General features: G+C 55.9%; 1 pseudogene; it reads left to right on the forward strand.

Annotated features, from left to right (window-relative positions):
• Window positions 1-2,040: 2,040 nt before the first annotated feature.
• Window positions 2,041-11,076, forward strand: LOC115936003 (NUT family member 2D-like; annotated as a pseudogene).
• The last annotated feature ends 3,123 nt before the right edge of the window (window positions 11,077-14,199 follow it).

Raw genomic sequence — 14,199 nt, forward strand, 5'->3', positions numbered from 1 at the left:
TCCAAGCCCTGAGATGTTCTTTCTCAGCTGTCAATGCGGCCCAGGACTTTCTGTGGGGATGCTCAGACAGCAGGGGCCAGAGGACTTTTAGCCACCACCTCCCATGGCCAGTCTTCACAAATTACCTTTGGCTAATTTGACTGTCTCTCCTCCTGGGGTCTAGGACTTCAAACATGTACAGAAGCGATTGCAGAATTAAGACAAGGCACTTCCACAATATATTTTTTGTATCACTGGCTCAGAAAAAGACTCATTCAAATCCTGTATCAAAGCCATGTGTGAGAATCTTGAGAAAGCATCAGCTGACTGACTTGACAAGGGAGGAAGCAACCAAAAATTCTGCGCTTCTTCAGTATCTGAGTATGATATTTTGCTTCAACATCCCTCTTAGATGAAGTTATTGATTGAAAATCATTTAAGTTTGCCCCATGGTAAAAGATCAAGTCCTCAGAAAGATCTCCAAGGCATTTATGGTTTGTTTTGTTTTGGTAAGTTTACCATGATTTTGCTTGAACTGCTCTCTGTTGATCTTCTCAGCTAAGATGGAGGTAGAGTTGCACAGTGGAAGAGGGCTGCATGTAAGAAGGCAGTTCTGTCTCAGAGGACAAAAGGCCTGGGAGCACCCAGACAGGCAGTCACTGCATGGAGGTCACTCCCCTCCCAGTGGCCACTGTGGAGACATTTCACTGAAATGCTTGCTGGACCATTCAGGTTCAGAGTTGGGACAAAACCGAGAGCTCATGGGGATATTGGACAGGAGTTAGGAAATGACCTTCTCACACAACTGGGGCAGTGAGGGAGAACCCTGGGCTTGAGACTTGCAATCCACCACTTGCCCCTGCCGCTGCCCCTGCAGTGTGGCCGCTGTTACATTTTCCTGCAACTCTGCCTTCTTGAGTCCAAATGTCTTCGAAAGGGGCAAATGCTTCGTAAGTGCCGACAGGGTGTGTTTCAGTGAATGTTTGCAGTGTGCACTGGTCTGGCTGAAGGCCTCTTCCCTTCCCCAACACCCTCCCATCGTGCAAAATTACCCTGCCCAGCAGGGAGTGACTTGTGTGTCAGAAGATTTTGTTGCTGTGCTCTGAGTTCTCACTCCTCATCTCCTTTGACCAGTTTCTTCTAATACTCCCCTTGTTCACAACACAGAACATGAGTGCTCTTTCCTGTCATTTTGACACTAATAAACGGACAGTGATTCTCAGTGTGGAAATGAGAATGAAGTTTTTTTTAAAGACAGGCTACAATAATTCCCATGCAGAGAACCACACGCGATGACACTGGATTCCAAACAGCAAGAACGTATGGTGAAGATGAGGCCAACAGTGAGCTGAGAGAGGCCAGCCAGGGTGTGTTTCAGTGAAGATGAGAAACAATCAGATAACACCTGTTTTCTCCAGGAAAGAAAATGTGGCCAGGGAAAAGAGATAGGAGGAAGGCTGGTCATTGCCTATTCCACTGTGCACAGTTTGAATTTGGAGCCATGAAAAGTATTGCTTGGTTAAATTAAAATCATTCAAAAGATAAAACATAAACATTTAACACCAGCACAATATGCTGGGAAACAAAATGAAAGGATTTCTGGTCTCGGTGCTGTAGGTCACATAGCCACTCTTTCCTGGATTGAGGCTTTCCAGCAAAGGGGCTGGGACGTAAGGCTGGCCTGCTGGTGTGGACAGAGATTCCAGCAACATGCATGACCTGGGGGTACAAGGATTGCTTCCTAAACAATGATAAGCACACAGCCACCTAATAGTCTGGATCGGCTGAGACCATCCTGATTTCAAACACCCAGTCCCCTTGCCTTCCTAAGAACCCCTGTGTTTCTCAGACTGAAAATGTGTTTTGAATTTTGTTCACGAAGTGAGGCCGCTGTTGAAATTCGTCAAGACTGGGAAAGAGCCAAAGTGGGAAGGAGCATGGGTTGATTGGCACAAAAGTAGGTCTGTTGATAAAGAATGGAAGTAAAGGGGCCATCAGGTAGAAGCTTTTGCTGTGAGTCAGAAGGACAATTTAAAAGTTGCCTAAAGAGGCACACGCCATCTCTGCTGCTGCCTTCCAGTTGGAAGGGAAACTCAGGTTCTTGCCTAATGGCCGAAGCCCTTCACAGAATGTCCCCCACCCCTACCAGCTGCCCACTGCCCCTCCCCCTCTGCAGAATGTCTGGGGTCCTATGTTCCAGAAACCTGTTGACTTTCAAGTTTTCCCTGCGTCAGTTGGACTCAGGAGCATCTGCTGAGCCAGGTCACTCTCTGGGTCTTACCCTTGGCTTTTCTCATTGTGGAAACTGCCAGACAGCGGTGGTCAGTGCCCAGCCTGAGGGGATGGCTTCAAATGGAGGTAAGCCTGTAGGGATGGGGGCATTATCTGAGTCTGCCGTGCCTCAACTCCTTAGGAATTCAAATTTGACAGTTGATAGGGCTGATATTGAGGAGGGAGGGAAGACTGGATGTCCCCAAGGACATCACACCTGGGGATGGCCATGGCACCCTGAGTCTGTGTTTAGGGAGGATGGCCCCTTAGAGGTGGAACAAGATGCCTGGGGGAATACACCGTGTAGGAGAAAGGACAGAGTGGATGGATTGATCCTTTCTAGAAGGAGACAGGTCACGTCATTTTGTGTTTGTAGGGAGTGGTGGGATCATGTTGTGCTGGTGGCCCCGGGAGGATGATAGGCAAGCCTGAACCCTGTGCCATATCTTCAGGCACCTGGAAGGTGCCCTTCCATAGTGTTCAGAGAGATTTGGACTGGAGTTTTCTCGATCTTAGGGAGGAGTGGGGAGAAGTGGTCTCAGCCAGAAAACTGTTGGGTGGGTTGGCTGTGACAGAGCATGTAGTGACAGCCCCTGGGTGGGCGAGGCTGGGGGCTACTGTAACTGCCACAGCCCAGAGCCCCTCAGCTCTCTCCCTAGAGATGGCTTCTCTGTCAGTTCAGGTAGCTGTTGGCTTTAACAGGGGTGGGGGCAGATGAGGAAGTTCAGGCAACACAGGGCCTGGGTTTCCTGAGTTGTTCTGAATTGTTTCCCCTTTTGTGGAAGCTCAGGTCTTCAGACCCACTTCCTCTTGTCTGCTAGCTCGTGGCCTGTCCTCTGCACTTTGTGTTACTGTGGAGATGAAGAATTTGCTCCTATTCCATTTATACTACCTCATGAACGGGGTGCAGGTGTGGATTCTTGCTAGTTCTCAGTGGAAGGGTCTGGAAAGGCTGGTTTCCTTTTCAGTAGAGGAAGGAGAGTAGCGCACGAATGGGAAGATGGTTCTCTTATTATTATTATTCAAGTTAGGATATGTGTCCTGAATGATGAGGTGTATGTGCTGTATCCCTTATTCCCCTTGACTAGAGACTGCATGAGGTCCTACTGAACAGGGATGAGTTCCAGACAACTTTGCCTCACCCGGCCCATGGCCCAAGAACCCCTGGTTTTCGGTTGGTCACTATGTTCAGTTATTGGGAGCTCAAAGGAGAAGGGCCAGGGATGGGCTCCTTGTCCCACTACCTATTGTAACATGACCAGCAGCTGTGAAAATCCCTAGACACCTCCCCTGATAGCCCTGCTGCTCGCCATTTGCTGGCTGTGTTCTAATCGTGTGTGGCTTTTGCTGGCTATGCAGTGACACTGTCTCAGGGGACTCCACCACTGCCTCTCAGACCTGCTCCCTGGGAACAGAGCTTCCCGAGTGGCAGCCGGGACCATCGAGTACTGCGGAAAGGGTGGCCCGAATCTGACCCCTATTTAGCACTTGCTGCGGGTGGTGCCAGGACAATCACTTGCATGCTGGGCATGATGAGTTATGGATTATCTTCAGGGTTCCTAGGGCGCTGGCTTGGGAAAGATTTCCATCCAGTGGTTTTGTTTGTTATGTCTGAGCTGGGAAAGAAAGGGGTTTACAAGAGTGTCAGGAAAAGGAAGATTGAAGAGGAGATGGGGCCATAATATTCGGAAGCTTCTGGCTTCCTGTCGGCCTTCTGAGTGCCGAGCACTGCCCTGGGGTAGGCCCCTCACCTGTTGCTGAGCACGCTGAGGACCACCAAGCCGCTGAGAGACTCATCCCTGACCCATGGCTTGGGAGATGCCTGTGAGGCTGACAGGGTCTGCCAGGGACACCCGAGGGAGACCCTCGGGCAGTGAAGGCTTGGCTGTTACTTCTTGGGAGACAGGGGTCAGGGAGTCTTGGTGACCGGGGCCAGGCTCTCTAGTGGAACGACTCTCCGTGGAGGAACAGAGCATCCGATGCACACTCAGGGACATTTGCAAGCTGCAGTTTCCCTGTCATACGCCCTTAGCTGTTGGCACTCCCCTCTGATTCCCCAGTGGGACTAGTGTGGACCTGGAGACCCCAGCTCATTCACCTCTTTCCTTTGTCTCCACAGCATACCCAGTGCTGGGACCGGGCGTGACCGTGAACCCTGGCACCTCCCTGTCTGTGTTCACGGCTCTGCCCTTCACCACACCCGCTCCCGGCCCAGCACATGGGCCGCTCCTTGTGACTGCAGGGGTTCCTCCAGGCGGCCCTCTGGTGCTGTCTACCTTCCCCAGCACACCTCTGGTGGCAGAACAGGATGGCTGCGGCCCGAGTGGGGCCGGGGCTTCCAACGTCTTTGTCCAGATGAGGACAGAGGTGGGGCCTGTGAAGGCCGCTCAGGCGCAGACCTTGGTCCTAACTCAGGCCCCCCTCGTCTGGCAGGCTCCAGGCACCCTCTGCGGAGGTGTTGTGTGTCCACCTCCCCTACTCCTGGCAGCTGCTCCTGTGGTGCCTGTTATGGCTGCCCAGGTGGTTGGGGGCACCCAGGCCTGTGAGGGAGGCTGGTCCCAGGGCCTTCCTCTTCCACCACCACCACCACCGGCTGCCCAGTTGCCCCCCATTGTGTCCCAAGGGAATGCTGGGCCATGGCCACAAGGGGCTCATGGAGAGGGCAGCCTGGCTTCCTCCCAGGCCAAGGCCCCGCCAGATGACTCCTGTAACCCCAGGAGTGTCTATGAGAACTTCCGACTCTGGCAGCACTACAAGCCCCTGGCCCGGAGGCACCTTCCCCAGAGTCCTGACACCGAAGCGCTTTCGTGCTTCCTCATGTGAGTGTCCTCGGGGCATTGGAGCTGGTCCTGCAGCTCACACGTAGAGGCTGCTGGATGGACGGGAGGTCACGCTGTTCAGGGGAGCTTGCAGGGCGGTTGTGAGGGTGATGGGCTGCACTATGGGAAGGTACATTTTCAACAATATTAATCTGGCTGCAGCTCAGGACAGACTGTCAGGGGCCTCATCTCAACTGCCCGTCACTGTCCCGTGGGTCCAGCCAATCCTTACTTTCAATAATTTTCACAACAATGTTTACAGAAGACCCAGGTCAGAGAGGGTTCCTGGTGTGACGTGAGCTACGGTTTGGGTTTAGGTCTTTGAGTACACACCCCAGTGCCTCCCCTTTAACCCAGTATTGATGGCCAGGAGCACCTCACATGGGGCCGGGGGGAGGAGCTGCAGGGCCCAGCAGGAACCTGGCACATAACTGCAGTTCCGCTGAGGTCCAGTTAGCACAGCGGTGGTGGAGCCTGCACAGGGGGATGGTCTTGGGCCCTGCACTGGGGCCGATGCCGGGCAGGTATTTGCATCTTCACCCTCAATCCCGCCTAGAAAAAGGGACAATGATGCTTCATTCAGAGGATGGTGAAGAGATAACTTGAGCTCACATATGACATGCATAGCACAGTGCCTGGCACATGCTATGACACATTACATGACAGCAGTTATGATTACTGTCCCCATTACTATCATTATCAAGACTAGGCCATCTAGGAGAGCACTCCCCAAAGCCACGGGCTCCAGTGATAGCTCTGAGTGCACCATGAGTCCAGCAGCCCAGGGCCATGGACTGTGGTGACTGTGAGGCAGCAACGTCAGCATCTGGGAGAGTTTGTGGTTTCATTCCCAGTCCCTGCCTCTCTCCACCCTGCGGTGCCTCTGTGACCCTGTGTTTCCCGCTGATGAGCAAACGGGAGCTTGAGCACATCCACCGTGCAACACACTGGCCATTCCCCTAGGGAAGTCCCCTGCCTGGGGTGTAGGTGGAAGGTGGCCCCATTTTCATCCCCAAAAATCTCGCTGTTCCCGCACCCTGGAACTGGTTGCATTCCTCCTTGGAGCGGAGTCCCGGTGCACTGGGGACCCTGATTCTTGGGGTGGAGCTGCCCCAGGCTCACAGGCCTTTGCCATGGCTCCTGTGGGAATGTGGGATCTGGACCTGCTGCTTGCAGTGGCGTGGACACTGCTCTGCTTTGGTTTTGGACGTGTGCTCCTGCTCCTCATGCTCCAGGGCCCTGAGGCTACGTCCCCAGGGGCTGCCTTGCTCCGGAGTCCCCAGGAAGCCCGTTAAATGCTCAGTCTTGGGGCCCTGGAACCTGCACTTTAACCCTCACCCCCAGGTCATTCTGTGTGCACGCTGTCTCAGTCAGCTCAGGCTCTGCCGTAACGAATGCCATAGACTGGGTGCTTTATCAAGACATATTCATGTCTCCCAGTTCCAGAGGCCAGAAGTCCCAGATCAAGGTGACAGCAGATTGGGTGTCTGGTCAGGGCCCTCCTCCTGGCTGGAGAGAGCTGTCTCTGGCTATGTCTCCTCGTGGCTGAGAGCAAGAGCCCTGGCATCTCCTTCTGCCCTTATCAGGGCTTGGATTCCATGACTGGGACCCACTCTCATGACCTGCTTTAACCCTGATTGCCTCCAAATACTGACACACTGGTGCTGAGGGCTTCAGCACAGGAATGTTGGAGACACACATGTTCCACCCATAGTACTGAGTCCACTTCTCAACACTGAGGACTCGAGGGGCAGTCGGAGAGGCCACTTGGTAGCTTGTGTTGATGTTTGATCTTGGGGGTGTGTCCTGGGGCCTGCGGAGCCCACATGGGGGAGAACAGGACAGGGACAGATGGCAGGACAGGTGTGGGGAGGACAGGGGCCAGGTGTTGGGACCAGGTGGGCTTGGGATGAAGGCTGGGCTTATAGACCGAGACTGACTGCACTGGTTTACAGCCCAGTTCTCCGATCTCTGGCCCGGCGGAAGCCCACCATGACCCTGGAGGAGGGACTGTGGCGGGCCATGCGGGAATGGCAGCACACGAGCAACTTTGACCGGATGATCTTCTACGAGATGGCGGAAAAGTGAGTCTGGGGTCCTGGGAGCAGGGCCCGCGTGGCAGGGTGAGAGTGAATGACAGAGGCCCGGTGGCCGTGGTGGCTTCTCAACGTGGAGTATGAGGAGGGTGTGGAGAAACCCAGGACACTCTGGGCCCCTGGCTCCCTCAGGAAGCTGCTCCTGCCACCTAGAGTGTTCTGGGGTCTCTGTCCTGGCCTATTGGGAAGCACCCCCTGCCTGGCCTGGGGCCATCCCTGCCTTGACACTGGAGGTCATGGCAGGAGCAGCCAGCATCACAGCCCAAAGTGGGTCACCTCCAGCTGTGGGGATGGGGAGAAGGGGCGCTAGTGACTATGGACAAGAGTAGGGTGCAGGCTCCTCACAGCAGTGGCCAGAAGTCGGTTTTCTCCCATCCCAGCCTGGCCAGGGAGTTGGGTTGGGGAGATCTGCACCTGGGACACCATGGGACCCATCTCTGGCCTGACTGCCTTTGCTCCTGGGCAGTCCCCTCCATGAAGGCAGACAGATAGACAGCAGCCTCAGGGGAAAGGGGCCCTGTCCTGTGAGCTCAGCTTTTGCTTCCTCCTGACCAGGGGTCTCCCAGGCCTCGTGCCCCTGGGTTATCTTTCAGGGGCTCACAGTCCTAGCCTCAGGACTCCTGCATCTGGGCATCATCCCTGATGCCTTCTGCCATAAATCCCACCCCTGGCCAGCTGAAACCTGGAGGAGGGGTCCCCCGAGACCCTCCTGGACCTCGTGGCCCTGAGTTGAGTCAGGAAGCCCCGTTGATGCCATGGGCTCTGCAGGGGCCGGGTGAGGGAGGGTGAGCCCAGAACTCTGGGAGCAGCTTTCTCCTGGGACTGGGGGATGGGACACAGTGAGGGCCTGGACAGCCCACCCGAGGCACTCCCTCCTATCCCTGCCCTCGGCCGCTGCCTGGTCCTGGGGGGAGGGGGCCTGGACCCTCTCAGCACAGCCTGGGCCTCCTTCACCGCCAGGTTCCTGGAGTTTGAGGCTGAGGAGGAGATGCAGATTCAGAAATCGCAATGGATGAAGGGGCCCCAGTGCCTGCCTCCTCCAGCCACACCGAGGCTTGAACCTCGAGGACCTCCGGCCCCTGAGGTGGTCAAGCAGCCAGGTATGGCTTCCCATATTCCCACAGGAGCCATGGCAAAGGCCAAAGGGGCCAAGGGAGGCCACTGTCCCCACACCCCATGCTTCCCTTCGAGAGGGGAATTTGCTCCCTCCAACAGGACAGTTTCCAGGAGCATATGTTCGGTATTGACCTGGTCAAGTTTCCTAGCTACTCTCTCCCCTCGCCTGTCCAAAACTCCACATATGCTCTGCCCAGGAAGCAGGGATGAGCGGGGAGAGTACACGACATGTTGGTGGCTCCAAACTTCCTCCCAAGTGATGCTGTCTCAGATGTGCCCCTCCTGCCTCCTCCGGGGGCGCTGTGGTTCAGGTGGTCCTGACCCAGCTGGGACCCACTTCACATCCCCAAGCCCTGCCCTCCCCTGTGTGGTGCAAGCAGGAGGAGTGGCCCTCACCACGCCCGTCCTCCTCCCTCTCTGCCTCAGTGTACCTTCCCAGCAAGGCCGGCCCCAAGGCCCCGACTGCCTGCCTGCCACCACCCAGGCCCCAGAGGCCAGTGACCAAGGCCCGCCAGCCACCACCCCGGCCCCACCGGCGAGCAGAGACCAAGGCCCACCTGCCACCACCCAGGCCCCAGAGACCAGCAGAGACCAAGGTCCCTGAGGAGATCCCCCCAGAAGTGGTGCAGGAGTATGTGGACATCATGGAGGAGCTGCTGGGGCCTTCCCTCGGGGCCACGGGGGAGCCCGAGAAACAACGGGAAGAGGGCGAAGTGAAGCAGCCAAAGGAAGAGGACTGGACGCCCCCAGACCCGGGCCTCCTGAGCTACATTGACAAGCTGTGTTCCCAGAAAGATTTCGTCACCAAGGTGGGCTGGCCTGGAGTGCTGGGGTCTGCTGGATTCCAGGGTGTGGCACTCCCAGGTCCTTGGAATTAAGCTCTGTTCCTTAGCTACTCAGCAGTGTGTGTATTTCCATGGATTTGAGTGTCTGTGTATGTGATTGTGTGTGTCTGTGTGTTGCTGTGTGTTTGTGTCTGTGGTTTGTTACTGTGTGTCTTTGTGTGTCTGTGTGGGTGTGAGTGTGGAGTGTGTACGTTACCTGTGTCTGTCTTTTCCTGTGTCATATGTGGGTCTGTTTGTGTGTCTGTGTGTGGTTTGTGTGTCTCTGTCTGTGCGTGTGTAGCTACCAGGTCTGTGGTCTGTGTCTGTAGCTGGTGGTCACCATGATATGAGACAGCCCCAGGAGGGTGGGGACGGGGCGCTCGCTGCTTTCTGCATCTCCTCCAGGTGTCCTTGGCTCCAGGTTACTCCCTGCCCAGGAAGCTCACGCCTTCTTCCTTCTGTTTCCAGGTGGAGGCCGTCATTCATCCCCAATTCCTGGAAGAATTGCTTTCCCCAGATCCACAGATGGATTTCTTGGCCCTAAGCCCGGAGCTGGAGCAGGAGGAAGGACTCACCCTTGCCCAGGTACCCCAGGGGCAGGAGGGACCTGGCACACAAGGCCCACCTGATTGTCTAATCCCCCCCGCTGGGGATGCTCGGCTTCTTGGGGAGCCACTCTGGAGTGGGAAGATGCAGGTTCAGAGGGAGTAGGATGGACAGGAGCCAGGGAGGGGAGTCAGCATGCAAGCTGTGGTGAGGCCCAACGGGAGGCCCGGCAGAGCCACACCCTCTCTCTTTGACATAAAGCCCAGCTGCCTCAGGCTTCCCTACCTGCCGCCTAAGTGCCCTGGTTTCCACCACCCTGGGCCCTGCTCACACCTGGGGCAGTGCCAGTAAGTGCCCCCTTTCCTCCCGCAGCTAGTGGAGAAGCGCCTCCTACCCTTGAAGGAGAAACAGCATGCGAGGGCAGCCCCTAGTCATGGCACAGCCCGGTTGGACTCAAGTTCTTCTAAGTTTGCAGCTGGCCAAGGAGCAGAGAGAGACGTCCCTGACCCCCAACAAGGGGTTGGCATGGAAACCTGCCCACCCCAGATGACTGCCCGGGACTCTCAGGGACGAGGCAGAGCACACACTGGCATGGCCAGGTTCAAAGACTCTGTTGTGCTTTTGGGATGTCAGGATTCCCCTGGGCTGAGGGCTGCCTGGCCAACCTCTCCTCCCCAGGACCACAGACCCACCTGCCCTGGCGTGGGTACCAAGGATGCCTTGGATCTCCCTGGAGGGTCTCCTGTCAGGGAGTCACATGGGCTGGCTCAGGGATCAAGTGAGGAGGAGGAACTCCCCAGCCTGGCCTTCCTCTTGGGTTCCCAGCACAAGCTTCTGCCCTGGTGGCTACCCCAGAGCCCTGTCCCTGCCTCGGGCCTTCTCAGCCCAGAAAAGTGGGGACCCCAGGGAACTCATCAGTCCCCATCTGCTGAGAGAAGAGGCCTCAACCTAGCACCTTCTGCCAACAAGGCCAAGAAGCGACCTCTGTTTGGAAGCCTGTCCCCTGCTGAAAAGACACCCCACCCAGGGCCTGGGCTCAGGGTCTCTGGGGAGCAATCCCTGACTTGGGGGCTGGGTGGCCCCTCACAGTCTCAAAAGAGAAAGGGTGACCCCTTGGTCTCCAGGAAGGAGAAGAAGCAGCATTGTAGCCAGTAGGGGCTTCTGAGCAGGCTCTCTGGGGCCAATCCCCAAGGATGGGGCTCTGGCATCCGATGCCCCAAAGCAGTCAAAAGCTTCTTCTCCCCCAGTGCTGATCTTGCTGGGCCTTAGCTTTGGAGGGTAGGGGAGGGAGGGGAGGGAGAGGGTGGCTGAATGGGGAGGGCAGGAAGGGAGGGTCTGGGGGGAAGGGGCTGGGGAATGGGGGTGGGAAGCAGTGCATTGAGGGCCTCGTGTGTAAGTGTGAATAAATGTCGTTGTCTTGGAAAATGCTCTTGGGGCTGCTGCCTCTGTCCTCGGTGCTGTGCTGCTCCGTGGAGGGTGTCTGTGAGGGAGGGCAGAGGAACTGGCAGATGCCAGGCTCTGGGAACCCACAGGGGCCGGCCCCACTCTTTCCTCCTGACGTAGGGAGCCCCTTCAGATGCTCCAGGGACTGACAGATGCTGAGGAAGCCCTGATCCCTCCCACCACCCACTCACAAGGCCCTGCCTGCTTTAGGGAGGCTTCTTGGGGCCCCCCATCGTTATCAGCATCCCTGGAAAATCCTGGGATTGGAGAGAGCTGGCTGGCTCTTGTTCTGCTCGGTGGGAGCTGAGGAGAAGGCAGCCGCCTGCAACATGGACATGGGGAGAGGAGGCTGCTCCTGCTTAACCCTCATCAGGAAGAGCGCGGGCACTGGGCTGAGGGGAGACGTTGAGGTGACCATCCACACAGGTGTGTTTGGGATACGATGATGGGTGGGGAGCAGGGGAAGTCCTTCTGCCTGTTTCTGGGCAGGAGAGAGTCTTGTCCAACTAGCTAAAGCAGATGCTCCTTGCTGTGGCCACAGGGACTGGCCTCGGGGCCCTCAAGGTCCTGCATGGAGCCCCCCACAGCTATGATTCCCTTCCCATATGATGACTGAACTCATGTGGAATTGATGTAGACACAGATTTACATTGGTTTCTAAAACAGTTCCCTCCCAACACACCATCACCAATGGGAACAAGCATGTCCAGTCCATCAGGCGCAGGGTGGGTGTTTCTGCTGGTTCCAGGGCCCGGAGGAGCTGGGGCCCAGGCCAAGAGGGGCCGAGGGTCAGCCGCCCTTCTGCCAAGCACAGACCCCAAGGGCAGAGCAGGGGCTGCCTGGGATGTGGCATTGGCTATCTGGGAAGTGCCCTGGGAGTTGGGGGCTAGGTGTTCGCCAAAGGGAGACTTCCAGAGTCTATGAGTGAGATGAGGACTGCATCAGGAGAGGGACCGAGGCTGGGGAGGATGCTCTGCTCTTTCCCAGGTTGTCCTGTCCTCCCAATCTCTGCTGAACTGCCCTCACCCCATGGGCCAACTTCTGCCCCCTTACCCCTAACCCACCTCTTAGAATCTCAGATCCCAGCATAGACAGGACCCGGCACCCACCCTGGTTCCCTCCTGGCCAACACCTTCTTCTCCACGGTCTGAGTTCTGATTCCTCCCCCAGGGCGCTTATTGGCTCAGGACCCCTGTGACTGCCAGGGCACTGGTCCGAGCACTGCCTGTGTGCAGAGCTGTGGTCACGGCGCTAGGGGCTGGCCCAGCAGCAGAGGCTGGTGGGGCAAAGCTGTCTGGTACACGGTGGTCTGGCCCCTCGGCCAAGTGACAAAGGGAGCCATGTTTGGGTCCTCTCTGGCCCCATCTGCCCACAGAACACAGCAGTCAGCCTGACAGATGCCCCTCTGCCCCGTCCCTTCTGCTCGATGTGGGCAGTGTCGGAGGCCTGCTGTCTTCTGTGGCCTTTGGGAAGGAGAGTTTATCTTGGCAGGGCTTCCCCAGCTCAGTGCACATCAGGCCCTCGGGGAAAATGTGGGGAGCGAAGAGTCACTGGTGGGTGATGTGGGCAGCTCCCGTGACTCCTCTACATTCAGGGCCATCCTCAGGAGATAAGGTAGCACTGCCCCTTTGCAGGGTTTAGGAATGTTAAGTGAGCCGTGTTTGAAGGGAACATGGTCCATACTCTGGCGTGTGTGGGTGCCCAGCCAACTTCCTCACCTAAGGGTGAAAGTGACACCTTGGAGCTCCTGCTGGTTACCCCACTGGCTATTGTCTATCCCACTGTCCCTGTCCTTGTCTTGGCTGAGCCATTCCTAGGAAGCAGAACTTGTGCCTCCTCCACCTCTGTGTCCCACCTGAGCCCTACAATCTGCCCCTAAATGGGCACAGTGGGGCTGACTGGGGGGCTCTGGTAGACTGAACATACGTCCCCCGCCCAGTTCCTGTGCTGAAGCCCTAACCCCCAACGTGATGGTATTTGGAAATGGAGCCTTTGGGAGTTATTCAGGGTTAGAAGAGACCATGAGGGTGGGGCCCTAATGGTCGGATTAGGGCTCTGGTAAGAAGCAGAGACCCCAGAGCTCTCTCTCTCCCTGACACGAGGACACAGTGAGAAGGCGGCCATCTGCAATCCAGAGAGAGAGCCCTCACCAGAACCTTGCCCACTGGGATGCTAACCTCGGACTTCCAGCCTCCAGACTGTGACAAATACATTTCTTTTTTTAATATGTGCCACCACCCCCAAGTCTATGGCACTTTGTCCTAGCAGCCCTATGTGACTAGGACAAAGTCCATAATCTCAAGAACTTCCTTCATGACTGGTATCTGGAAACCGTGCATCAGAGCCACGGGAAAGAAAGGCTCGGCCCTTTACAACTGTCAGCACACCTCCACCCCAAGTGCAGTGTATCACACATGAACCAGGAGAGCCTGGGACACAGTGAAAAGGAATCTGTAAATACCCATGATGTCATCGCATCCACACTTGGGGAAGCCATGCAGCTTGCTCACAGCAGGTGCTGGGGGTGTGCTGAGGCTCTTGGTCGGCTTGGCCTCCCTGCTCACACACCCAGGTCACTCTCTGGGAACCAGTGCGGCTGGGGTGGCCCCTGGCAGTTTTGCGTCCAGAGACCCCTCCCTTCACCATTGGATGACAGATCCCCGAAGAAGCCATAGCCTCCTGGGAAACTCCATTTGACAACGTGAGCAAGGCTTGCCCCCGTTAGTGAACATGCTGTGCTTTCTGACAGCTATGAGGATGGACTTGATCCAGGTGGCTGCCCTTTTGTAGCTCACTTTGATTCTAACTTCAGCGTTGCATGATGCCCTATGAATGGAATATACAATGTGTGTCTTTCACATCTGTCTTCTTTCACTTAGAATAATATTTCCAATGTCATCTACATTTTTAGTATGTATCATTACATCAAACCTTTTTGTTGCTGAATAATATTCCATTAATGGATATACTAAAATTTATCCATTTATCAGTTAAGAACGTTTGGGTTTTTTTCACTTTTTGGCTATTGTGAATAACACTTCTAAGAACATTTGTGTACAAGGTTTCCTGGGGATGTATGTTTCCATTTGTCATGGCTACATACCT

This window comes from Gorilla gorilla, chromosome 8, assembly GCF_029281585.2.
Source record: "Gorilla gorilla gorilla isolate KB3781 chromosome 8, NHGRI_mGorGor1-v2.1_pri, whole genome shotgun sequence".
Lineage (NCBI taxonomy): Eukaryota > Metazoa > Chordata > Mammalia > Primates > Hominidae > Gorilla > Gorilla gorilla.